We start from the raw sequence: 27698 nt of genomic DNA on the forward strand, positions 1-27698 counted from the left end.
CCTGTTTTATTTAGTATTCCTTAGCTGGAATGTTATCCCTAAGTACATGACTAAGACAATGCAATTGTAAAGATGTCACTGAAACTATTCCTGAAAATGTTCCCACTAAATGCAGGTAACCAAACAATGAGATAAAAAAATTGTTTTCTGAATCAATTTTGCAAGACGAAGTGCAAGAGAGCTTCTTTTTAATCATGTCTCAGAAGAAATTCTATCCTCTACAATTTAATCAAATATAAGTAATGTCTGCTCCTGAACCATATTTAAACTTTCTCGACTTGGTGCCTTCCTCTGCCCAAGAGTAGAGTTCCTTTGCCTTATTTTCACTCACCCAAAGCATACACATCTTTCAACTTTTAGTGCTTATTTTTCCTTAAAGGGTCTCTAATCCTGCCAGATGGAAGTAATAGGCAAACGCCACCACCAATGTTCTAATAGCAATCTGTAAAGCTATCAAAATAGTTAGCACATTCTGCTTGTGTGCATAAAAATATAGATATGTTTATGAAAGTAAAAAAGTGAAAGTGATAGTTACTTAGTTGTGTCTGACTCTTCGCGACCCCATGGACTGTAGACTACCAGGTTCTTCTGTCCATGGAATTCTTTAGGCAAGAATACCGGAGTGGGTAGCTATTACCCTTCTCCAGGGGATCCTCCTAACCCAGGGATTGGAACCCAGGTCTCCTGCATTGTAGGCAGATTCTTTACCTTCTGAGCTACCAGGATGTCTCAGATATGTGTTTATACCTTTCCTGAATTCTATAAGAATCTAAGCTCTTTGAGGATGAAGATCACAATGTATATCTCATAACGTGTAATACAGTATCTTAAACTTAGTAGGCACTTAATGTAAGTTTGTATTAGGTAAATAGGTTAATGATACATTGCAAATTATATTAAAAAAACATTGTTTCATTTCAATTTACATATTTAAGAAATGTTCTTCATAGAACTCACAAAATTTAGAGGAGTTTTAATTAGTGGATAAAGTATTTGTAGAAACATTTAAATTACAGAAATTTTTACTAAAAAATCTGTCTGGTCATGCAAATGAAAGTATTTATATTAAGTGTAAAGTACCAAAAAGTGTAATTCATTTTTGGCAAAATGCATATTCTTTATTAATATGAGAAAAATATTATTGTATAAATTGACCCACAAAGGCTACCATTTAATTGTATCATGCTTTTCAGAAATAAAGTGAAAAGTAAAATGATATGAATAAAAGTAACCAATAATCCAAAATCTGACTGAATTAACAAATCTGGAATCGATTAATAAATTCTTAGCATAGTTGAGGGTCACCTTTGGATGGTAGCTGGAATTAGCCATGATAGGTAAAGGTTAAAAAACAGTGAGTGAGAAGTTATTTCTGCAAGAATTAGAGGAGGTGACTTGATTCTCAAACTCTATTGGAACTAGAATTCTGTATTTGGCAATTTGTTTGATTTATAGATTACTTTGTAATGTATCATTTATATCTGCGGTGTGTCATTGTACAAATTCTTCATCATTTATGACAAAGCCCTAGGTACTGGACACTGAGTATGTGCATAAAAGAGAAAAAAAAAAAAAAGGTTTTCTTCCAGCTGTGCAGGACAATGTCCTGGAGTTTCTTGCTTTGTACAACCATCTTCATGCAATTATACTTATATGCATATTATGCATATATACTTGTATATTTATACACACACAGAGAGGTGTGTGTGTGTGTGTGTGTGTGTGCTCACTCAGTCATGTCCAACTCTTTGAGAACCCATAGACTGTAGCAAAACAAGTTCCTTGGTCCATGGAATTTTCCAGGCAAGAATAAATGGAGTGGGTTGCATTTCCTGCTCCAGGGGATCTTCCTAACTCAGGGATCCTTTGCATCTCCTGCATTGGCAGGTGGGTTCTTTATCACTGTGCCACCTGAGAAGCATGTATCTGTGTGTGTGTGTATTTAGCAAAAATGTATCCTATGTCTTGTTGTTTATATATGCATGGCACTATCACTTTTTAAATTTTTTTCCACATATTCTTTGGAATAAATTCCTAAATTTGAAGTAGGGATGTAGATACAGGATGGGTAAAGATGCATTTACGCATTGTTTTTTTTTTTTGTTCTAGATATCTTCACTTTGATTTATGATTTTATTAAGTATGACTTCTATAATTTTTAAACAGAGCTTGAATAAAAACTGTTTCTTTTGTAATAAAATTTATAAAATAAATTTACACAGTTTGTATTTTTGGATATATGTTTTCGTATTCCTTATTCTTGTGAAACATGTTTTATTTATTTATTTATTTGATACACAAACTATATATTTTGTGGGATAAGCCCTATAGCTCTCTGGTGGACTTGTTGGCATTCTCCTGGAGATATGTCAGAAGCTAATTGCTGTTCTGGTTTTACAGAGGTGACCTCAGGAATGTTCTTGGATCAGGTTATATTTTCCCCAAGAGTCTGAAGCTGATAGTTCAGAACATTCTTCCTCCGTGAGAGGTGAGAGAGGATCCCGTGCCCTGAGAGATTGGTATTTAAAAGTCTGAACCTCGGGGAGTCTTGGTGAATCTCTGTTTAGTCATTTTACAAATACATTTGTCTATATTCATTTGTAGACACTCTTGTTTTTTGATGCAGCAGTTCATAAATGCATCTATTTCCTGCATTTTATTAATTTTAGATTTATTTTACTATTATTTTTCAGGCCTTTCACCCAATGGATTGCTTTATCTTTTTAAACTTGGCTTATTCACTGGAAATAGCTTAGTTGTAAAACTTCTCCTGACAGTTATATCTTCCCACTATTCTACTAATTTTGTATTTACTATTCTTTTCCCCATCATACTAGAATCTTATTTGCTCCAGGTATTACTGTCCACCCCAGCTATTTCTCTCTCATCCGTTTGTCTTGTAGTTTCCCATTAAAAGAAAAATCAGCATTCTCTCTCCCATGAGCCCTTGCGTTTGAAGACTTCTGGGCATGTTCTTGCGGTCTCTCCACTTACAAACAGCTGGGCTTGGCAGTGGAACTAGCAAGACATTGCTGCTGTCATTTGAGAGTCACTGTCTAGTGTGGGGGAGACATATACCAGGAACAACTACTCTAGAGTATAAAGTAGTCCATTCATAAAAATTAAGAACCAAAACATGCTCTAGTTCCCTTTCTGTGCCTGTTAGAATTATATAGTGCTCTCTTCTAAAAAAAAAAAAAAAAAAAAGTATTATTCATTAAGGTAACATTGACTTATAATAGGAATTCCCTGGTAGCTCAGATGGTAAAGAGTCTGTCTGCAGTGCTGGAGACCCAGGTTCAATCCCTGGGTCAGGAAGATCCCCTGGAGAAGGAAATGGCAATCCACTTAAGTATCCTTGCCTGGAGAATCCCCTGGATGGAGGAACTTGGTAGGCTACAGTCCATGGGGTCACAAAGAGTTGGACACGACTGAGCGACTTCACTTTACTTTGACTTATAAAGTTTCTTTAGGTATAATATTATATTTCTACTTCTATGTACACACTACATAGAAGTATAGTGTATACAGAGTGGTTCGCTTAGTCTCCCAGTCCTGTCTGCCTCTTTGCAACTCTTTGGATTGTAGCCCGCCAGGCTCCTCTGTCCACAGCATCCTCTGGGCAAGAATACTAGGGTGCTAGTCACTCAGTCGTGTCTGACAATTTGCAACCCCATGGGCTGTAGCCCATCAGGCTCCTCTGTACATGGGATTCTCCAGGGAAGAAGATTGGAGTGGGTTGCCATTCCCTTCTCCAGGGGATCTTCCCGGAACGTGAGTCTCCTGCAATGCAGGCAGATTGGCGGGCTATGAAAATCCTAAAGGAATTCTCCCCTGATTCCTACAGTCAGCTGCCCCTGCCCTGGACCCTGGACTTCCAGATCCCAGCTGCAGCTGAGTCCTGAGCCTGGAGGGGTGGAGGGTGGGGAGTCCTGGGTCCAGGCCAGGGGAGGCCCAGCCTGATGTCCAAGGCATTAGGCTGTCCTAGCAGGTGGCCCCTGGCCTCGGGACTGGCCAGGGTGTCAGGGACAGGGGGCAGGCGGCTTCCAGCTGGGCTGCATCTGTGCTGGCACTGAAGCCCTTAGGCCCTGGAGCATGCTGGCCACCGTGTGGGGCAGAGGCTCTGGAGATGGGATCCAAATATAAGGATCCACTGGAAAGCTGGTGTCAGGCCAGGGTACATCTGTGGAGCTCCAGGGCTGGCCTTGGGGTCTGTGGGCCAGGGCGGAAGGCCCAGGAGTTCCAGTCATTCCTCAGGCTCATCCTGGGTCAAGTATGGATGCCTTGGACACAGGGCACCCTTCAGACCTGGGAATCAAACCCGCCTCTCCTGTGTCTTCTGCATGGAGGGTGGATTCTTCTACCCCTTGAGCCATGGGGGTGGAAGTCAATTTCTAGGCAGGTTTATAAGAAGTCTGGGGTCCCCCAGGAGGAGAGAGAGGTCTGGAATTCTCAAGGAGGAGGAAAGGGGAAACATGTATATTACCATATGTAAAATAGATGACCAGTGCAAGTTCAATGCATGAGGCAGGGCTCTGGGACAACCCAGAGGGATGGAGTGAGGAGGGAGGTGGGAGGGGGATTCAGGATGGGGGTGACAATTGTGCACCCATGGCTGATGCATGCTGATGTATGACAAAACCCACAATATTGTAAAGGAATTAGCTTCCAGTTAAAGTAAATAAATTAACTTAAAAGAAAAATAGATAAATAAATAAAGGGCTCCTGTGGCTACATGTCTCTCCTTTGAGTTAGGAAGATTCTGGCTTCCAGAATTATCTTAGAGATATGGGTTCCTGTCATGCACATGTACAGTGCTGTCTGCGAAATAGCACATTTGTTTAATCAACAACCTATTTAAGGTTTAAGTTTAAGCTGGTCCCATTTCAGTTTGATTAATCAACAACAATATTTAAGGAGGCAAAATCAGTTTAAACTGGTCAGTACTTTTTCATGATGTCACGCTACTCATTTGAATGTCAGAAGGGAAAGAACTGAGCTCTTCTGAAGGTAAGGAAGTATAAAGAGAACAACAACAACAAAATAGTATAGCCCTGGCTTTTCATATATATCTTACTTCCTGTGTGTTTGAGGAAATAATGATGTATGGAAGGAGACAGCAATCTAGAGAAACAAAAAAGGCATTGAGCACTGCAGGTAAAGAGTCTGGCATCCATATTATCTTCTAAAACTATTTTAGAGATAGTCAGTAGTAGCAGTGAGAAATTAAAATGTATTTAATCATATAGAACACTTTGCTATAAATATATATTTTTGTTTTAATAAAAGTATTTCTATGAGGAATTTTATTTTCTATTTGTATCTTATTTTTTTTTTTGCCATTTTTTATCACAGAGATTTTTAGATCTCATGGAGTAATAAATTTGAGGAAGAATTTTGAATGCAGATAGGACTTACCTGGTGGCTCAGACGGTAAAGCGTCTGCCTACAGTGTGGGAAACCCTGGTTCGATCCCTGGGTCGGGAAGAACCTCTGGAGAAGGAAATGGCTACCCACTCCAGTATTCTTGCCTGGAGAATCTCATGGACAGAGGAGCCTGACAGACTACTGTCCATGGGGTTGCCAAGAGTCAGACACGACAGAGGGACTTCACTTTCACCACTTCTGAATGCATAAATTCGAAATCACTTGAGTAGTAAACACATGGGCATGCTAAAAAAAGAAATTAAATGATAAAAATGATGTATAATAAGTACTAATAGGAAGAAATTTTGCACATATTCAATATTTCTAATTGAATATGTATTCAGAGTTTTGTATCTTTAAATACCAATGAGCCTATCCATTGTGGTGGACTGTATTCTCATGCTTGTGGAAGGTGGGCTAAATAGCTTCTCCAAAACAACAAAACAGACAAAAGACAAGCAGTAACAGGAGGGAGGATTGTGGCAAAGGCCCCATGGATACCAGTGGGCAAGGGCAGAGTTCACCGTTTAAATTCACAGAGGCTTTCTCTTGGCAAGGCTGCCAGGATCCCACCCAGTTCTGCTTATTCACTTCTTGGCTAGTGTCCAGTTTGTCGAATTGGGAAGCAACAAAATTTGAAGGCCAGGAGAACCTACACCAATGAGGACTATCCTGCCTGATACAGCACAGTATTATCCATGCATCTATTGTTAGTAACTTGGAAAATGCTTTATACATCCATTGCTGATAATCAGTACCAATGCTGCCCTCTAACAAAAGATATCTTGTCCAATAGAATATGATTGGATAGAGTAACCAGTAGGCAATTCTAAAGACAGCAAGAGTCTTCATACTCAGCAGATAATATATTTCACCATCACTTATAGCCCTAGGCAATTTTTTTTTTTTTCAGCTGAACAATTTTTCTGGGATAACCATTGCCATAAGATCTAGAATCTTTCTCTTAATTCTCTGACTTTAGAATAAAAATTAATTGATAAATAGCTGCAATGATAAATTTTTGAGTCGACATCTATATACATAGTATTGCCATCCTGAATACATTAACTGAAGTATATTTCTGCCTCCCTGTATTTTGGTATGCCTGAGTCAAGGAAGAGAAACTTTAAGGCTTAGAAATGAATTTATCACATAGCTTTGTTTGTATTCTACTGTAATGGGGTATTAGCTCCTAGATTGCTGTTTTCCTGATGTTTCAGGAGCTGGGACTGTAGATGTATATATTGAAGAAATCCCTAGAGCCATATGTATTCTTGTATTATGATAATGTTACCATTAGTCTTGATTGCTTCTGACAATGGTTACAGAATTGCCCCAAGCAAGAAGTTTAGTTTTGTTCACATTTTCCCCCCTTAATTTGGAAGAGTGTTTTTATTTCACTTTTATTTGAAATGAGTTCCTGTGCTGTTATTATGGCATTTTATGTGGCTTGTCATTGTAGTAATCAATTTTATATTTTCTTCACGCCAGTTCAACATTCTGCTTTTGACGAGCACTTTGTCATATTTACTAGGGTTCTTGTCATACATAGGAAAACGCTTCCTCTATTTGTCTCCTAAATTTTCTTTTTCCCTTGTTAGTAATTTTGCTATCTCTATATCAATGTTCTGGCTGGTTGCAATTACAAGTTTTCCCAGCTGGGAGCTTGTAGCATTTTCTCAGTCTCTGCAACATGCTGATCTATTCTGATATGAGTTTCAATTGTTTTACCTCCGTGTTCTGCATTTTTACCATGCTTTGTTGAAAAGGAACTGTCGAAACTTGAAGGGGTAGACGTTTGAGGATTTTTTTTTTTTATTGTTGTTTGGTTGACTATATTTTTGCAGATTTCAAATGAGACACACATTGTGTTGCTTAGATATCTTCCCACTGAAATGAATTCTTTTAGTCTGAGGTCTTGGAATTGTTGCCTAGAGATTTGCATTCAAATTTAATCTGTAAAGATGTCAAACTCAAAACATGATTATGTTCAAACTTTGAACGAGAAGCTGATTGACTCTGGCCATGGTGGCGCTAGTGGTAAAGAACCCACCTGCCAATTCAGGAGGCAATAGAAACACAGTTCTATCCCTGGGTTGGAAGATCCCCTGGAGGAGGAAATGGCAGCCCACTCCAGGATTCTTGCCTGGAGAATCCCATGCACAGAGGAGACTGGTGGGCTACAGTCCATAGGGTTGCAAAGAGTCAGAAACAACTGAAGCGACTTAGCCCGCACACAGATCCAGTCATGGTGAAGATCTGTGTGTGTTGACTTCAAAATGCATTCTGATGTAATAGGTTGAGATAAAGGAGGATTTATCTACAATTTTCCAAAACCTTACTTCAAAAACCATATATAAGAAAGCAAACATACAACAGTGGAAGGGAACTTTAAATAAAAGCCCAATTTAAAATAACAGGGGCTTCCTGGTGGTCCAGTGGTTAAGAATCCGCCTGCCAATACAGCAGACCTAGGATTGATCCCTGGGTTGGCAAGATCCCCTGGAGAAGGTAATGGCAACCCACTCCTGTATTCTTGCCTGGGAAAGCCCACTGAAGAAGGTTGGATTTTTCTAGTCAAAATCAGTTTTATTTCTCAAGTTACTTACTAAAAATTGATAATCCAGTTATAGTTTCAGATATGGTTAGGAAATGTCAAACAGAAAAAAATTATAAGCTAAAACAATACAACTTTGTTCTATATATTTTGCAGGCTAAAGAGTTAAAGAACTAAACAAAAAATCTTAGATTAAAAGGGGTCCACAATTAATCATTTCATCTAAGAAATGTAAACCGGCTTCATTGTACTATTAGAATGTTAACATGAAATATAGAAATTGGAAAAGCAGTTATAAGATTGTATTCATAACATTATTTTAAGTACTATTTGGCTTCAAGTAACCTGTATTTTGATGATAATAGGAGAAGCAAAAGGTTGGAAGTACTGTGAAAATGGCAAACGTCTGAAAACAACATTTGCCTAATAGAACATCAATTTTGTTTGGGTTCTTTCATACATCTCAAAAGTAGGCATGCAAAGTTTTTGTTATAACTGTTCCTAGTATCATTCTAATTGTTTTCAATTCTTTATTATATCTATTATTTTAAAATAATAGCTTACCAGATAAAACTGGCATACAATAAACAAACATTTAAAGTGTACAATTTGATTGTTTTGATACATACATATGTCCGCAAAATTGACAAAATAATCACTGTATTAACACACTCATCATCACCCAAAGTTTATTGTGCCCCCTTGAAATCCTTCCCTCTCCTCTTCCCTAATAATCTTTTCTTTTTCAGAAAACCACAGATCTGCTTTCTGACACTATATATTAGATGACATTTCCTGAAATTTTAAATTAGTGAAGTACTATAGCATGTACACTTCTGGAATTTTTTATTCAATTATTTGGCCCTTCATCTGTATTGTAACATTTATTCAGAAGCTCATCTAGTACACCTTCCAATTCTTACATATTCCCCACCATAGAGCACAGAGGTGGGAAAAGAAAGAAGCATTTGTCTCCTATACAAACTGATTTTTCCAGGGTATCTACAAAAGTAATATAACAGAAGATGATTTAAAACATTTTCTCTCACCTCACATCCTTTCCAGGAAAAAAGAACAACAACAACAAAAATATTCCCCAACTTTCACTTCTCAACTCTACCCCACCTAGAAACCCAGCTTCCTGGTAGGACTTGGAGGATGGAATAGAGTGAGAGGGATTTCCCTAAATACTTTCCTTAAAATAAGCTGTATCTGACAGTAAAACATTCAGATAATTGTGTCAAAAACAAGACAAATTTACCCACAATACAATATACTTAGAAGAAAGCTATTCAAAACATACAAAAATCCCTCAACCATCCCAGCCTCCCCTGACTATCTTTGTCTCCCCCAACCCCCCTTTTATTTAGTGTCCTACCTGAGTCTGGCCTCCAGACTCTGAAAATTAACTCCCCTCTCCCCGATTTCTCAGGCCTTTGATAAGAAAGAACTCTGACAAAAGAGTTTTAAAACCATGGCAGAGTTAGAAGGGAATACCAGAAAATTTCTGGATGAATTTCAGAGGCGAAATAGAAACCCCCTGGGTGGCTCTACATATACTCCTGAATCAACCTTGCATTCAGTGGCCCAAGTTATTTTCTTAATGTAAGATAAATCCATTTAATATCTGAGTCAATATTTAGCTAAAGAATCCTGCCTATTGTAAATTAAACCCAATATCCCTATTTATAAATTAAAGTTTATTTTCCAAATAAGTCAAGTATGTTTTCATAGAATTTTGCTCTTGTATCTTTGTATTATTTTATGAACATAGTTTTGTTTTTAGAAAACCGTTGCATATGTATCACTGGCTAGTCCTTGTGAGAAAACAGTCAACTTTGCAGGTTGAGTGCTTTGTGGAGGAGGAAAGAAGAACAGGGAGAAGGAGGAGAAAAGAACACAGAGAATTATGATTCTGTGATTTTATGTTTAGCTCATTGAGCTACGCATTTTTTTCAAAGCACTTCCTTTTATTTAGCAGTCATATTAAAATGAAAAGAAATCATATCATGTGAAAAAAGACATTGATTCATTTTTCTGGATCTGGATCTGCCAGGTACCATCATTAATATCTGGAAAATATAACCTAAATCGATAACCCTCTTTCCATCTAGGATCAATTGAAACCTTAGGACAACTTCAACTTCCTGGTGACAAATTCTTCCCATCCTAAAAGAATGACCTTCTTAACCTCTGAATCTTAAAGATGAGTCTTCCCCATAAGATTGTGAATTGCCACTGTTATTCTGGAAATAGCCCATATCTTCCTAAGTTTTTCCACTTTTTGGTATGGTAATTCATTAGAGCTATGCATTTTTAATACTACATATCTAGTGTGCACTTATAGTAAGCACTGAGAACCAACATTCTTTGGGTCTGTCCCTGTCTATCAATCAATTAATTTACCTATTGACTACCTACCATTTTATCTATCTTCTATCATTTCTATCAGTTGTTTTTTTTTTTTTTCCTAAAATGATAGGTTGCTCATTCATTCCATTAGGAAAGTTTTAAAGCTTTTTATGTTTTGCCATCAATTCCCTCTTTAGCCCCCAGATATAGCAATTGTATTCCTGAAAGTCTCTAGGACAAACTTAAATCAAGTAAGTAAATTTTTAAAAAGGCTAGATTTTTTTTTCCAGATTTCATATTGAAACAATCTGTTAAATCCTGGGTATAAAACAGCAGAATCACACATACCTCTGGGGGGAGGAGGAAAGCTTCACATTATAATTTAAGTGAGTTATGTGTCTAATTATGTCCAAGAGCTTGACAGTGTACTACATGTGTGGACATCTGTAACAACATTGCCTGAAATTTCATTCAGAGCCACAATGTCAGGTTTTACTTGTATTATTATCAGCAGTCATTATATACTCTGACATGTTTAATCCAAATGACTCACTACTTCTCACAATCGAAGAGTAACGGAACAATATGAAACATCATAAAACATAACATCATCTCTTCCTATTTCATTACACATTCTCCTCGTAACAAGTTGGCCAAAACATCCCTTCAATATGATTAGATAAGTGAAGAAATTATATTAGATTCAGTTCCCTGAAAGACCATCTACAGTAAATACAGCTGTGGATTTCAATTTAAATTAAAATTGATCGTATGCTTATTGGTTCTTCTAAGCTTTGAAACTGGAAAATTAAAACTTTACACATAGCAATTTTGATTTGTTTCTGAGAGAAAGTTCTTGATTTAGACACTCAACAGGATGCCAATAGGTAAATGTAATGGCGGGGGAAGTATACAAATATTTATTTGGGAGGCTGTAATAGTTTTATGCATAAAACTAAAGGAGAAAACTTTTAAAATAATTACATCATAAACTACTAGTTGTTGCTAGTGTTCAATGCACAATAGAAGACTTAGCATACCTCCCACTTTCCTCCAGATCACCCCAGTTTATTTTCATTATCTCAGTTTAATTTCTCCAGTCTCCAAGTTATCCAAGTTGGATGATAAGTTACATCTTTATTTTACATCTTAGAAATTATTCTTGGGAGCAACCCAGTAACAGCCTCAGCAAGCTGAAGCTGGGATATAGCCCTTTTCTTTAAAGGTAAGTTTTTCCAATGGTATGCTAGGATAAAACTCTGTAAAATTTAAATCATATAGAATTGTATCTGGAATTCATTAATACAGATTTCCAAGTAGTATTTAAGACCCTGTAATTCTGTGATTCTACAATAATTACAGTTCTGATCTAATTATACAGTTATGTGGCTAATGAATGAGATGAAATGTCTTCAAATGCAAATGTGTTGAATTATTTTTTTTTCCTGACCACCTGATCAACTCTGTTTAAAACTAGACTTTTGAAATCTGTTCAAAAAATACATACTAAAAAAATAAATACACATGCACACGTGCACGCACACACATACACACATGTACATATTTAAGGGTTTCCTTGGTGGCTCAATGGTAGAGAATCCATCTGCCAGTGCAGGAGAAGAGGATTTGATCCATCCCTGGGTCAGGAAGATTCCCTGGAGAAAGGGATGGCTACTCACTTCTCTATTCTTGCCTGGAGAATCCCATGGACAGAGGAATCTGGTGGGCTACCGTCTACATCCATTGGGTTGCAAAGAGTTGGACACAACTGAGCAAGTAACACAGACAATAATATATATTAAAATATGTATATATGTATATATTTATATTTTAAAAGGTCTAAAAATGGACAGGAAAAAAGTGAGCAGGAAAATAAGAGCTCTATCTCAGAGTGGTGGTGGTGGTGGTCGTCACTCAGTCGTGTCCAACTCTTTGTGACCCCATAGACTGCAGAACATCAGGCTTCTCTCTGCCTAGTCATTCAGTCGTGTCCAACTCTTTGTGATCCCAAGGACTGTAGCCCACCAGGCTATTCTGTTCATGGGGAGTCTTCAGGCAAGAATAATGGAGTGGGTTGCCATGCTCTCCTCCAGGGATCTTCCTAACTCAGGCTTTGCTGTCCTTCACTCTCTCTTGGAGTTTGCTCAAACTCATGTCCATCGAGTTGGTGATGCCATCCAACCAACTCATCCTCTGTCATTCCCTTCTCCTCCCGCCTTCAATCTTTCTCAGAATCAGGTTCTTTTCCCGTGAGTAGGTCTTCACATCAGGTGGCCAAAGTATTGGAACTTTAGCTTCAGTATCAGTCCTTCCAATGAATATTCAGGATTGATTCCCTTTATGATTGACTGGTTGGATCTCCTTGCAGTCCAAGGGACTCTCAAGAATCTTCTCCAACACCACAGTTCAATAAGTGCTCAGTCTTCTTTATGGTCCAACTCTCACATCCATACATAACTACTCGAAAAATCATAACTTTGATGATATGGACCTTTGTTAGCAAAGTAACGGAGAAGGCAATGGAAACCCACTCCAGTAATTTTGCCTGGAATATCCCATGGACGGAGGAGCCTGGTAGGCTGCAGTCCATGGGGTTGTGAAGAGCTGGACATGACTGAGCAATTTCCCTTTCACTTTTCACTTTCATGCATTGGAGAAGGAAATGGCAACCCACTCCAGTGTTCTTGCCTGGAGAGTCCCAGGGATGGGGAGCCTGATGGGCTGTCGTCTATGGGCTCTCACAGAGTCAACACAACTGAAGCAACTTAGCAACAACAGCAAAGTAATAATGTCTCTGCTTTTTAACATGTGGTCTAAGTTTGTCATAGATCTTCTTCCAAGGAGTAAACATCTTTTAATTTCATGGCTGCAGTCACCATCTGCAGTGATTTTGGAGCCCCCCAAAATAAAAGTCTGTCACTGTTTCCACTGTTTCCCCGTCTATTTGCCATGAAGTGATTGGACCGGATGCCATGATCTTCGTTTTCTGAAGGTTGAATTGTTGTTGTTGTTTTCTCATTAAACTGTTTTTAATGGGTCTCAAATTCTGTGACAGATTTTTGGTCAAGTCGTTTTCATTAAAAAGTACTGGTTTTAAAAAATAATAACTTAAACTGCCACAAAAAACATATGGTCCACAAAAACATTCTCCTTTCCTTCTGAAGGTTTTACGATGCATTGTTATTAATCAGTCTTTTGCTATTAAACTTAAATGACCCATTGAGGCAGTTCTGAGGCTGTTCTTCCACCACTGGTTAGGGCTTGGGGTGGCAGGTATTGGGGATAATATTCATTCAGTCTTCCTTCTGAGCTTTCTGGGCAGACTTGGTGACCCAGCTGCCTTCTTGCCCACAGTTTTGATGACACCCACAGCGACCGTCCGTCTCATGTTACGCACAGCAAAACGGCCCAAGGGAGGACAGTCAGAGACGCTCTAGACACACGTGGGCTCACCAGGAGCCATGTCAACAATGACAGCATCGCCAGATTTCAAGGATGTAGGGCCATCTTCCAGCTTTTCCCCAGAATGACGATCAATCTTCTCCTTCAGCTCAGCAAACTTGCAAGCAATGTGAGCTGTGTGACAATCCAGCACAGGTGCATATCCAGCGCTGATCTGGCCTGGATGGTTCAAAACAATCCGCTGAGCCATGAAGCCAGCGCCTTCCATTGGTGGGTCGTTTTTGCTGTCACCTGCCACGTTGCCATGACAAACACCTTTGACAGACGTTCTTGCCATGGAAGCCCGCGTTGTCCCCGGGAAGGGCTTCACTCAGGGCTTCACGTGCATTTCTGCAGACTTCACTCCAGCTGTTACATTGACTGGAGCGAAGGTGACCACCACGCCAGGTTTGAGAGCACCAGTCTCCACGCGACCCCCAGGGACAGTACCGTACCACCAACTTTATAGACAGCCTGCAGGGGCAAACACAAGTGTCTGTCTGTTGGGCGAGTTGGTGGCAGGATGTAATCCAGAGCTTCAGGCTGGTGGTCCCATGGGTACTGCCATCCTTACGGGGGACTTTCCACCCCTTGAACCACGATGGCCTGTTAGCACTTGGCTCCAGGATGTTGTCACCGTTCCAGCCAGAAATTGGTGCAAATGCTACCGTGTCGGGGTTGTAGCCAATTTCCTCAATGTAGGCGCTGACTTCCTTAACAGTTTCCTCGTATCTCTTCTGGCTGTAGGGTGGCTGCGTGGAATCCACTTTTACTCCAGCAATGAGTGTTTCACACCCAGAGTGCAAGCCAGAAGGACACGCTCACGGGTCTGCCCGCTCTCGGAGATGCCGGCTTCAAATTCCCCGGCACCAGCAGCGACCGTCAGGACAGCACAGTCAGCCTGGGAGGCGCCTGGAATCACGTGTTTGATGAAGTCTCTGTCCCGGGGCATCAATGATGCTAACACAGCGCTTGCTGGCCTCAGATTTCCGCAGGGAGATAGCGAGGGTGATACCACGCTCACGAGCAGCTTTCAGTTTGTGCAAGACCCAGGCATACCTGGGAGCCCTTCCCTCCCGGCAGCCTCCTTCTCCAACTTTGCCGTTGTTCTCTTGTCGGTCCGCCGCACGTGTAGACCAGATGGCCAGTCGTGGTAGGCCTCCCTGAACCTATGTGCCTGATGACGACAATGCTGACGCGGTCTTTTCCTTTCCCGTTTTTGCTTAGGTTTAGCGGTGGTTTTCAAGACACCTGTGTCCTGGCAACAAACCCGTTTCGAAAATGCAAAGGTTGAGTTTTAAGTCAGCTTTTTCACTCTCCTCTTTCACTTTCATCAAGAGGCTCTTTAGTTCCTCTTCACTTTCTGCCCTAAGGGTGATGTCATCTGCATATCTCTGAGTAATGTACAATTAATTAGAAGCCAAAGGCTGGGATTATGAATTTATGAATTATGAATTACTAAAATTTAAAAACTGAGTGTCACTTCTAGTCCCATCTACAAAAACCTAGAGGAACTTTATCAAAATATTTCATAAGAGTTCTGAAAAGTAACAAAAAAGCTTACATTTACTGGGTACTTCTATGCCAGGCACTGTTTTAAATCTCACTGGATAATTTGGTAGGTACCTGTATTTCTTTCATATCATAGACAATGATACTGAGGGACCAATAGATTTATTGTTTACCAGAGGTAATGCTTTTAGATATCAGTGGAGAGGTTGCATTTGCATAGTCTGACTTCAGAGGCTTCATGTGCACCACTACCCTGTACTCAAAATGACAACTGTGTCATGCCTTTTATAGGCTAATTAAAACCTAAAGATGTCCAGATTTGTAGTTATATAACTTGTATAGTATAGATTAGATTCTATAAACATGTCTATTACTTTTCGTGGATATCAGCATCAGATTCATTGGTGTATATTTAACAAATTTATATTTTTCTCTTATAAGTCGTCACATTAGGTTGATACAGAGGCCCTGTTTGAGTTTCCTGTGCCATACAGCAAATGGATGAATGGATAAAGAAGTAGTAGTACACATACACAATGGAATATTACTCATCCATAAAAATGGAGGAATTTGAGTAAGTTCTAATGAGGCAGACAAACCTAGAGCCTGTTATGATGAAGTAACTCAAAAATAGAAAGAGAAATATTGTATATTAATGTATATATATGGAATCTAGAAAGATGGTATTGATGAATTTATTTGCAAGGCAGCAATGGAGAAATAGGCATAGAGAGCAGACTTATGGACTTGGGGGAGAGGGGAGAAGAGGGTGAGACGTATGGAGAGAGTAACATGGAAACTTCCATCACCATATCTAAAATAGGCAGCAACGGGAATTTGCTATATGACTCAGAGAACTCACACAGGGACTCTGTATTAACCTAGAGGGATGCGGTGGGGAGGGAGATGGGAGGGAGGTTCAAAAGTGAGGGGATATGCGTATACCTATGGTTGATTCATGTTGACGTTTGACAGAAAACAACAAAATTTTGTAAAGCAATTATCCTTCAATAAAAAAATAAATTTAAAAAATTGTCATGTTAACTCACATTCTGACATGAAATACCTCACTTATTATTCATGACTTCTCAGAAATTATAGATAAGGATTTATAAGTCATATTAAAAATATCAATAAATAACACCAAGTAAGTTCTTACTGTGTCAGTGTTATTACCAATACTTGACATGTAATATAACCAGAATCTCATGAAGTAGATACTATAGTTATCCTAATATTCGGCGATAAATTATTTGTGGTTTCTGGGATTCTTGGGAACTTTAGACTCTCTTTCATTTTGTTATTGACATGACTATTACAACTTTATCCCATTTAAATTCCAAAAGAAACCCATGAATTAAATAGTTATATTATGATGTTTTACACAGCATATATAAACATGGACACATGGAGAAGTGCAGTATCCTCTCTTAAAATTTCAACTACCTTAAATGTCAATCCTCTCTTTCTAATATTAATTATATATCTTAAAATATAACTATAACCATTCTTATAAATAATTAGCACAATGTGAATTAAATTGCATTATTCCAATTCATATCATTTAATAGCATTATAACATACTTAAGCAACAGCCATGTCTTTCCTGTTACCCTCTTAATTTTAATAAAATTTAAAAGTTAATTTTCTTTCAGCATTTATTTCATCACACAGAAATCACCATAGTCTAAGCTTTATTTTTTTCATCAGTGTTAATAGTTGACATCACCTCAATATATCTATTATTAAATATATTAATATTAGTAAGAGAAATGTCTTCTTTAATACTCACTCTAAGTCTGATACTCTCAAGAGGTGAGGTGGGATAACCAAGTTACTGAGGCTGACAGGATGAACAGGGTCAACGTTCCTTATTACAGGCATTCAAATGTATATGCCCCCTACGGGAATCAGACATGCCTTCTTCAACCTAGTTACACTGTGACCCATTTAATTTTACAGCAATCTGGTATACTAAGGATTAGCCTCTCAACAGATTGAATGAGAAAACAGATGTCTTGAAAACTAAGTGTCTTGGATAAGCCCATGTAAATGTGTGTATAGAAACCCAGGATTCAAACCCACCTTTGCTGATTCTAGAACCTGTGCTTTGCTGATATCTGTTTTGCTCATCCCTGCCCTGCTGAGCTGCTGTTTGTTGCTGACTTCTGCCTGTCTCTCTTAAGACCTCCCTTTGTCTCTCTCTCTCTCCTATTCTAGACAAGAGAAGCGACGTAAGCTACACAAGAAGAAACAAAGTCTTTTCTGAAAGGGAAATTTCTGAAGGCTAAATGTGACTTACATTCAACAGCAGGAAGTTTCATTATTGTCAAGTATGAAGGGCCTATAAGAGTCCATTTTATAAATGGGAAAATGAGACAAAACGGAGGAAGATTTTGCCTCAAAGTCACACACCTAGTAAACGATAGAATTGAGCAGAGGACCTAGGTCTTCTGAGTCATGTATTGACACTGTTGTTTCCCAAATTATGGGGATATTGGATGAGGCAGTTCTCAAGATGATTTTAGCTGTTACATGGCAGCAGCATTAGATAGGAGTAATAGCATAGTGAGAAAGTTATTCCCATTTCAATTCTTTACAATCTTTCTATGAAAAATTTTCAGTTTAATGCTAGTGTGTCTTTTAACCCCCACTTAAACATGCCTTAACCCTTGCTTTCTGGTGTTAAAGAACATACAATAATCCTTATCCCTTGAAAGCTGCTACAACTCTTTATTAGAGGACTTGCCACATGAATGGAAATTGGTCTTGGCCCTCAGATACTGGTAGGACATAAAAAGGTTGTTCAGAGTGTCTAAGATTGCATACCCAGTGCCATCAGCCTGGGCAGTTATAATCACAATTTCTGGAATAGTTGGTTCTGTGAGCGAAACTAAATTCAGTTGACAGTAACCTACTTTAAGTCTTCAGATCCCATGAGCCTTTTTCACTGGCATCATGGCAATTGTGTTGAAATATTTCATCTCTGATTATTCTTGCTGATATTAAGTACTAATCAAGGCTGTGTTTTCCCTTTCTCTCCCTGGCATTCCATATTACTTTTGTTGAGCCATGAGAGAAGGGTCAGGAGGTGGTTTGAAAGTGACTTACATATCCCACTAACTTCCTCACATTCAATTATTTCCAATCAGGGGATCCCCTCTGATCCTTTATGAACGTTCTTATTACAAGCATGTAAAACATTGATCACAATTAAAAATTCAGCAGAAGTCACAATAGTGCATCAATCATTTTAAAGGTCCCCATGCAGAAGATGGGCTTCCTGGATAGCTCAGCTGGTAAAGAATCTTCCTGCAATGCAGGAAACCTGGGTTCAATCCATGAGTTGGGAAGATTCCTTGAAGAAGGGATAGACTACCCATTCCAGTATTCTGGCCTGGAGAATTCCATGGACTGTATAGTCCATGGGGTTGCAAGGAGCTGGACACGACTGAGAAACTTTCACTTTCACCCACAAGATACCTTCAAGTTCCCTTCTTTGCTGTGACTCTTATCCCAAATCCACCAGTTAAATTTGAGTTCCTCCCTAGGTGGCTCAGTGGTGAAAAAAAAAAAAAAAAAAAGCCCATCTGCCCATGCAGGAGATGGAGAAGACACCGGTTTGATCCCTATGTCAGGAAAGTTCCCTGGAGGAGGAAATGACAACCCACCCCAGTATTCTTACCTGGGAAATCCCATGGGCAAAGGGGCAGCTGGGCTACAGTCCTGGAGATCTCAAAGAGTCAGACACGACTGAGCATACACGCCCAACAGGAGCAGGCGCCATGGTGATTTGGCGTCTGTAATCAATAGAACCACACAGAACCAAAGGGAGTCCCTCCCTTTCCCAGAATTCCTCACTGTACTCAGAATAAGGCGATTATGGCCTTTGAATCCCCCTGAGAGACAAGGAGCTCTCGCTGCATCACTGATCATTACTCTCCATAGACTATCTGAGGCCAAGGTGGACTGGAAGGAGGAGTCAAGGGGTTTGAAAGGAGAGAGAATCTCAGCACCAGTAAGTATGGTTTTGCATTTACTTTTGATTTGGGCCATCATGGTAGTGTCTTGTGGCTCAATCAGGAATATCTCTGATGCTTTTTGAGTTTACTCTATGCTGTATTGAATGGTGAGATCCTAGTGGCTTATACTAGCTATTCCAGACATAAAGACTTCAAGATTTATCCACAGTATTTTTTCTGAATGGGGCCATGGTGTTTGCTCCTCTTGACTGACTTTGGCTTGTCTAGAGCATTCAGGCTTTAAAACAATGTCTGTAGTCTTTCAGATCATTTTTTATTTCATTGACACAAATAATACTTCTTAAGTTTTCACCTAGCTTCGCTGTAGAACTGTTAGAATTTTCAAGGTTGATGGTGATGACTGAAGAATTTGGGGGACAGTTCCTGTATATCTTCGGGACAGTTTCTCATTCTCCAGTTAATTACATTAATCAGTATTATAAACCCAATCTGCTTTGAAGACTATATCAGTTTAATGTATAATATTTATTTCCAAAACTTTAATGTTTCCACCTGGAAGTCAGGAAAGACTAGAAAATCACACAATAAAATGTGTTTTCTTTGGGATTTTAAGAATCTTAGAGCCATATTTTGAGCTTATGAATAGGGACTCTGAAGTATTTACCATCTATGTACCTATGTATTGACATTTCAGTCTTATAAGTATGTCCTATATTTGCATTGTCCTTGATTCTAATGCTCTAATTCAAAAATTACAATTCTAAGAGTAACTCTTGTTAAGCACCAAATTCTTTAATCAGTTGTAATTTATGAGTAATATACAGAGAAATAGATAGTTCCTCACTGATTCTCAAATACATTTTAGAATTTTCTACCCTACTGAAACATGGTTGGATAACATCACCAACTCGATGGACATGAGTTTGATCAAGCTCCGGGAGTTGGTGATGGACAGGGAAGCCGGGTGTGCTGCAGTCCATGGGGTCGCAATCATCAGACACGACTGAGCGACTCAACCGAACTGACTGAAAACTTCAGTAATGATAGACCCTGGTTCTTTTCTTTGTTCACAGACATCTGCACATGTGGGACCACATGCATTCACACTAAAGCTTCAAGCTTCACATTCAGGCAGGGGTATTTATGGAGCTCAGCTAAACCCTCTTGCCACTGCTGGACAGATAATATTTTCCTCTGCAAAAGAATGAATTGAGTTGTTTTGCTTTTGTGAACAGCGACATACTGTTACAAAGTTTTCCCAATCCAATTGCACCAAAAATAATGCAGATTTATTTCCATAATGAGGTTCATTTTGTCTCCAATTATCAGATGAATTTGTTTATTATAGACATCATCAAAATTACTTTGTTGAAAAACTATCAGCGTCAAAATCTTTCCTAAGTATCTTTGGATTGGTGTAGATAACCTTAGAGTGATGTTCGTTTCCACTTGTCCATTCCAAAGCTCTTTCAGGTCTTGATCGCTATTTCTGTGGATTTTCAAACAGATTTTCTGGTCTTCCTATTTCCAAGTGGAAATGTTAAAGTTTTTAATACAAATGTTGTACTTTAAACTGATATAGTCTTCAAAGCAGTATCTGGTAAACAGTTTAATTAGTAAGACCCTGAAAAACAATGAACACAAAACCTGCCTCAAAACTGAGGCCGTTTGAATTACAAATTGGTTGGGGAGCTGACTGTAAAAGGTAAAACTTTATTTTTTCTCATATTTGATAGATTCATGAAAGAAAATTGCTTGTGCTAAGACAAAAGGAGATAAATTCTGTATGATCTCCAAAGTCCTGTTCTCTAAAACTTCTAGAACTCAAATGGCTTATCTAAACCTTTCTCTTTATGTCAGAGTGGGTGATTATGTGCTTATTAACTTTATCCCATACTCTCAAAGGAAAATAAAGAAAAATAAATAAGACTTAATGTCTATTTGATGTTTTTATTGATTTATAGTTGACTGCAATATTGTGCTTCAGGTATAGAGCAAAGTGATTCATTTATCTAGGTATATATTCAGTCACTATGGAAAAGAGTATGCAGGTCACTTAAAAATCTAAAAATACAGTTACCATACAATCCAGCATTCCCACTCCTAACTATCCATCTAGAAAAACAAATACCCTAATTCTAAAAGATACATGCACCCCAACTTTCATAGCAGCACTATTTACAATAGACAAGACAAGGGAAAAACTCAAATGCCCACTAGCAGATTATGTATGTCCCATTTTATTAATCCAATCATCCACTAATGGACATTTGAGTTGTTTCCATGTCTAGGCTATTGTGTATAGTGCTGCTGTGAACGTTGGGGGTGCAAGTATATTTCCAAATTAGGGTCTTCATTTTTCCAGATAAATAATCAGGCATGGAAATGATGTTGAATCATATGGCAACTCTATTTTTAGATTTTTAAGGGACTTCCACAATATTTTCCACAGTGGCTGCAGCAATTTCCATTTCCACTAACAGTGTACGAGAGTTCCCTTTACTCCACTCCCTCTGAGGGTTTATTATTTGTAGACTTTTCATTATAGCCATTCTGACCCATGTGAAGTGATACCTTATTGTGGTTTTGATCTGCATTTCTCTATTAACTAGTGATGTCAAGCACTTCTTCATTTGCCTGTTGACCATCTACATCTTCTTTGGAAAAATATCTGTTTAGGTCTTCTGCCATTTTTTGACTGGATTGTTTATTTGATACTGAGTTGCATGAGCTGTTTGTAAATAGGGTATTAACTCCTGTGGGTCACATCATTTGCAAATATTTTCTCCCATTCCACTGGTTGTCTTTCTGTCTGGTTAATGTTTCCTTTGCTGTGCAAAAACATAAATTTGATTTGGTGCCATTTGCTTGTTTTTGCTTTTATTTCTTTTGCCTGGGGAGGCTAATCTAAGAAAATATTGCCAGGATCTATGTCCAAGATATCTTGCCTGTGTAGTCTGCTAGAATTTTCATTGTGTTATCTGTTAAGTTTGCCATTCCCTTCTCCAGTGGACCACATTTGTCAGACCTCTCCACCATGACCCGTCCGTCTTGGGTGGCCCCACACGGCATGGCTTAGTTTCATTGAGTTGGACAAGGCTGTGGTCCTGTGATCAGATTGGCTAGTTTTCTGTGATTATGGTTTTAGTGTGTTTGCCTTCTGATGCCCTCTCGCAACACCGACCATCTTACTTAGGTTTCTCTTAACTTGGACGTGAGGTATCTCTTCAAAGCTGCTCCCGCAAAGCACAGAATGTGGTTCACTGGAGAAGGGAATGGCAAACCAGTTCAGTATTCTTGCATTGAGAACCCCATGAGCAGTATGAAAAGGCAAAAATGATAGGATACTGAAAGAGGAACTCCCCAGGTCTGTAGGTGCCCAATATGCTACTGGAGATCAGTGGAGAAATAACTCCAGAAAGAATGAAGGGATAGAGCCAAAGCAAAAACAATACCCAGTTGTGGATGGGACTGGTGATAGAAACAAGGCCTGATGCTGTAAAGAGCAATATTGCATAGGAACCTGGAATGTTAGGTCCATGAATCAAGACAAATTAGAAGTGGTCAAACAGGAGATGACAAGAGTGAACATCGACATCCTGGGAATCAGCAAAGTAAAATGGACTGGAATGGGTGATAACTATTATATCTACTACTGTGGGCAGGAATCCCTTAGAAGAAATGGAGTAGCCATCATGGTCAACAAAAGAGTCTGAAATGCAGTACTTGGATGCAATCTCAAAAACAACAGAATGATCTCTGTTCGTTTCCAAGGCAAACCATTCAATGTCACAGTAATCCAAGCCTATGCCCCAAGGCAGTAATGCTGGAGAAGCTGAAGTTGAACGGTCTACGAAGATCTACAAGACCTCTTAGAACTAACACCAAAAAAGATGTCCTTTTCATTATAGGGGACTGGAATGCAAAAGTAGGAAGTCAAGAAAAACCTGGCAAATTAACAGGCAAATTTGGCCTTGAAGTACAGAATGAAGCAGGGCAAAGATTAACAGAGTTTTGTCAACAGAACGCACTGGTCATAGCAAACACCTTCTTCCAACAACACAAGAGAAGACTCTACACATGGACATCACCAGATGATCAACACCAAAATCAGATTGATTATATTCTTTGCAGCCAAAGATGGACAAGCTCTATACAGTCAGCAGGAACAAGACTGGGAAAAAAAAAAAACTGGGAGCTGACTGCGGCTCAGATCATGAACTCCGTATTGCTCAATTCAGACTTAAAGTGAAGAAAGTAGGGAATACCACTAGACCATTCAGGTATGACCTAAATCAAATGCCTTATGATTATACAGTAGAAGTGAGAAATAGATTTAAGGGACTAGATCTGATAAACAGAGTGCTGATGAACTATGGATGGAGGTTCATGACATTGTACAGGAGACAAGGATCAAGACCATCCCCATGGAAAAGAAATGCAAAAAAGCAAAATGGTTGTCTGAGGAGGCCTTACAAATAGCTGTGAAAACAATAGAAGTGAAAAGCAAAGGAGAAAAGGAAAGATATTCCCTTTTGAATGCAGAGTTCCAAAGAATAGCAAGGAGAGAGAAGAAAGCCTTCATCAACCATCAGTGCAAAGAAATAGAGGAAAAAAACAGAATGGGAAAGACTAGAAATCTCTTCAAGAAAGCTAGAGATACCAAGGGAGCATTTCATGCAAAGATGGGCTCAATAAAGGATAAAAATGGTATGGATCCAACAGAAGCAGAAGATATTAAGAAGAGGTGGCAAGAATACACAGAACTGGATAAAAAAGATCTTCATGACACAGATAATCATGATGGTGTGATCACTCACCTAGAGCCAGACATCCTGGAATGTGAAGTCAAGTGGGCCTTAGAAAGCATCACTACGAACAAAGCTAGTGGAGGTGATGAAATTCCAGTTGAGCTATTTCAAATCCTGAAAGATGATGCTGTGAAAGTGCTGCACTCAATATGCCAGCAAATTTGGAAAACTCAGCAGTGGCCACAGGACTGGAGAAGGTCTGTTTTCATTCTAATCCCAAAGAAAGGCAATGCCAAAGAATGCTCAAACCACCGCACAATTGCACTCATTCACATGCTAGTAAAGTAATGCTCAAAATTCTCCAAGCCAGGCTTCAGCAATACGTGAACCGTGAACTTCCAGATGTTCAAGCTGGTTTTAGAAAAGGCAGAGGAACCAAAGATCAAATTGCCAACATCCGATGGATCATCAAAAAAGCAAGAGAGTTCCAGAGAAACATCTATTTCTGCTTTATTGACTATGCCAAAGCCTTCAACTGTGTGGATCATAATAACCTGTGGAAAATTCTGAAAGAGATGGGCATACCAGACCACCTGACATGCCTCTTGAGAAACCTGTATGCAGGTCAGGAAGCAACAGTTAGAACTGGACATGGAACAACAGACTGGTTCCAAATAGGACAAGGAGTACGTCAAGGCTGTATATTGTCACCCTGCTTATTTAACTTCTATGCAGAGCACATCATGAGAAACGCTGGGCTGGAAGAAGCACAAGCTGGAATCAAGATTGCCAGGAGAAATATCAATAACCTCAGATATGCAGATGACACCAGTCTTATGGCAGAAAGTGAAGAGGAACTAAAAAGCCTCTTGATGAAAGTGAAAGAGGAGAGTGGAAGAGTTGGCTTAAAGCTCAACATTCAGAAAACTAAGATCATGGCATCTGGTCCCATCACTTCATGGGATATAGATGGGGAAACAGTGGAAACAGTGGCTGACTTTATTTTTTGGGGCTCTAAAATCACTGTTGATGGTGATTGCAGCCATGAAATTAAAAGACACTTACTCCTTGGAAGGAAAGATATGACCAACCTAGACAGCGTATTAAAAAGCAGAGACATTACTTTGCCAACAAAGGTCCGTCTGGTCAAGGCTATGGTTTTTCCAGTGGTCATGTATGGATGTGAGAGTTGGACTGTGAAGAAAGCTGAGTGCCGAAGAGGTGATGCTTTTGAACTGTGGTGTTGGAGAAGACTCTTGAGAGTCCCTTGGACTGCAAGGAGATCCAACCAGTCCATCCTAAAGGAGATCAGTACTGGGTGTTCATTGGAAGGACTGATGCTGAAGCTGAAACTCCAATACTTTGGCCACCTCATGGGAAGAGCTGACTCATTGGAAAAGACCCTGATGCTGGGAGGGATTGGCGGCAGGAGGAGAAGGGGACGACAGAGGATGAGATGGCTGGATGGCATCACCGACTCGATGGACATGGGTTTGAGTAAACTCCGGGAGTTGGTGATGGACAGGGAGGCCTGGTGTGCTGCAGTCCATGGGGTCGCAAAGAGTCGGACACGACTGAGCAACTGAACTGAACTGAACTGACTGATGTCTTAAGTTTTGTTTTTAAACCATTTGAGTTTACTTTTATATCTGGAAGTACAAACGAAGTTAGGAAGTGTTCTAACTTCTTTGATTTACATGCAGCTGTCCAGCTTTCCTATCATCACTTTTTGAAGTGACTTTTTCTCCATCGCCTTATCTTGCTAGGTAGAGTATCCTAAGTTGCCAATTTTTCCCTTTCAAGACCTTGAATATATCACGATACTCCTCCATTCTGGCCTGCAGCTTCTGTCATCATCAGATAGCCTTATGGGGGTTCACCTACAATTGATTTTGTATTTTTTCTTACTGTCTTTAGAATCTTCTTTTTAACTTTTGCCATTTAATTATGATTTGTCTTGGTATGAGTCTGTTTGGATTCAACTTGTTTGGGATCCTCTGTGCTTCTGGTACTTGGATATCTGTTTTCTTATTTAGGTTTGGGATGTTTTCAGCATGATTTCTTCAAATACATTTTTGAACACTTTTTTTCTCTCCTTCCCCTATCATGTGTAGTTTTCAGATTTTATTTTATCTGTTAGATCCCCAAATTGCTATTTTTAAAAAAAAAAAAATTGTCTCTCTGCTTGCTGTCTTGATTCAGTGATATCCGTTATTCTATCTTCCAGATCACCTGTTCATTCTTCTCTGTCTTTTGGTCCTCTAGTCATTGCTTCTAGATTGCTTTTTATCTCGGAAATTGAACTAATTTTGATTGGTACATCTTTATACTTTCTTGTTCCTTGATTTCTCTTGATAATCTTTCTTAATTGAGTTACCATTTTTACTACCTTGAACCCTGGGTTGGGAAGATTCCCTGGAGAAGGAAATGGCACCCCACTCCAGTATCCTTGCCTGGAAAATCTCATGGACAGAGGAGCCTGGTGGGCTGCAGTCCATGTGGTCACAAAGAGTTTGGCACGACTGAGTGACTAACACTTACTTACTTACTTGAACTCAGGGTCTAGTAAATTAGTGAGCTCTTTTTCATGATTTGCTCTTTCAGGGGATTTGTCTGGTTCTTTGAATTGGGAGTATTTCTCTGTGTTGTCATTTCCTTAACTCTCTATGTTGCTATAAATTTAGGAGAAACAGTTACCAACTTTGGTCTGGAAGGGGTGTTGTTTTGTGGGAGTATCTCTGGGTAGACCATGTTTGTACAATGTTTTTGGAGCGAGGGCTGGTTTTGGCCCCCAGCCATGCGCTTCCTCCAGGTGAGCTGGCCCTTTCCCCTTGGTAGGGGTGTGGTTGGAGTCCTAGTATCTACAGCCTGTGCTGAGGTGGGGTGGGGTTTCCTCTCCACCCCGTGGCTATTGCCACCCCATCAGGTGTGGGGTCTGCTCCCCCACGAGGGCCAGGGTTGATCACGGTCCAAGCCCTCAAGGGTGTGCCCCGCTGCACACAGGCAGTCGCTAAAGCAAGTGAGGTCGTGTGGTCACAGAGGGCCCATGTGCCCTCAGCATGCACACGTGTTCTGCTCGGAGGCCGTCCAAGGCTGTGTCGCGTTCATCCCCGGTCTAACACAGGGCCACGGGGTGGAATAGGCGAGGGCTGGGGGTCGGGGTGTGGTGGCTGCAGGATTGAGGTCACCATGCTGCACCAGAGATGGGGGCCACCCCTGTGGCAGACGTTTCCCAGGCCCTTCTGCCCCCACTCCAGCACCGCCCTGCTGCCTGGGGCGGGCGGGCACCTCTGCTGGGAGAGGAGCCACTGTGCCCTCCCGAGAACCCTGGCCGTGGTCCTCGTGGCCCCACCCCAGCTGCCCCCTTCCTGTCTCCATGAGTCCTCCCCCGGGCCTGGCTGCCTGAGACTCAGTGCCTCCTTGCCAAAGGCTTTTGGGGTGCCACCCGGTCCGTAGGCTGACAGTCCCCCATGACTACACTCACCACCCAGTGTGTGACCTAGCAGTGGCCACCAGGCACCCTGGTCTGTCTCTGGGCAGCTCGACTGAGTCCCTGCCCAGATCCCAGGCCCAGCTGTGCGGTGGAGTGAGTGGGGCTGGGCTGTTCACCCCTTGGAAGGCTACATTTGGAAAGACGGCAACTGGCAGCAGAAAGCTCTCTCCACCCTGATTGTC

The 27698-nt window shown here is 40.0% G+C and overlaps 1 pseudogene; it reads right to left on the bottom strand.

The window, feature by feature from the left end:
- Window positions 1-13629: 13629 nt before the first annotated feature.
- Window positions 13630-26822, bottom strand: LOC122439421 (annotated as a pseudogene).
- Window positions 26823-27698: the final 876 nt, after the last annotated feature.

This window comes from Cervus canadensis, chromosome 4 (assembly GCF_019320065.1).
Source record: "Cervus canadensis isolate Bull #8, Minnesota chromosome 4, ASM1932006v1, whole genome shotgun sequence".
In the NCBI taxonomy this organism is placed as follows: domain Eukaryota; kingdom Metazoa; phylum Chordata; class Mammalia; order Artiodactyla; family Cervidae; genus Cervus; species Cervus canadensis.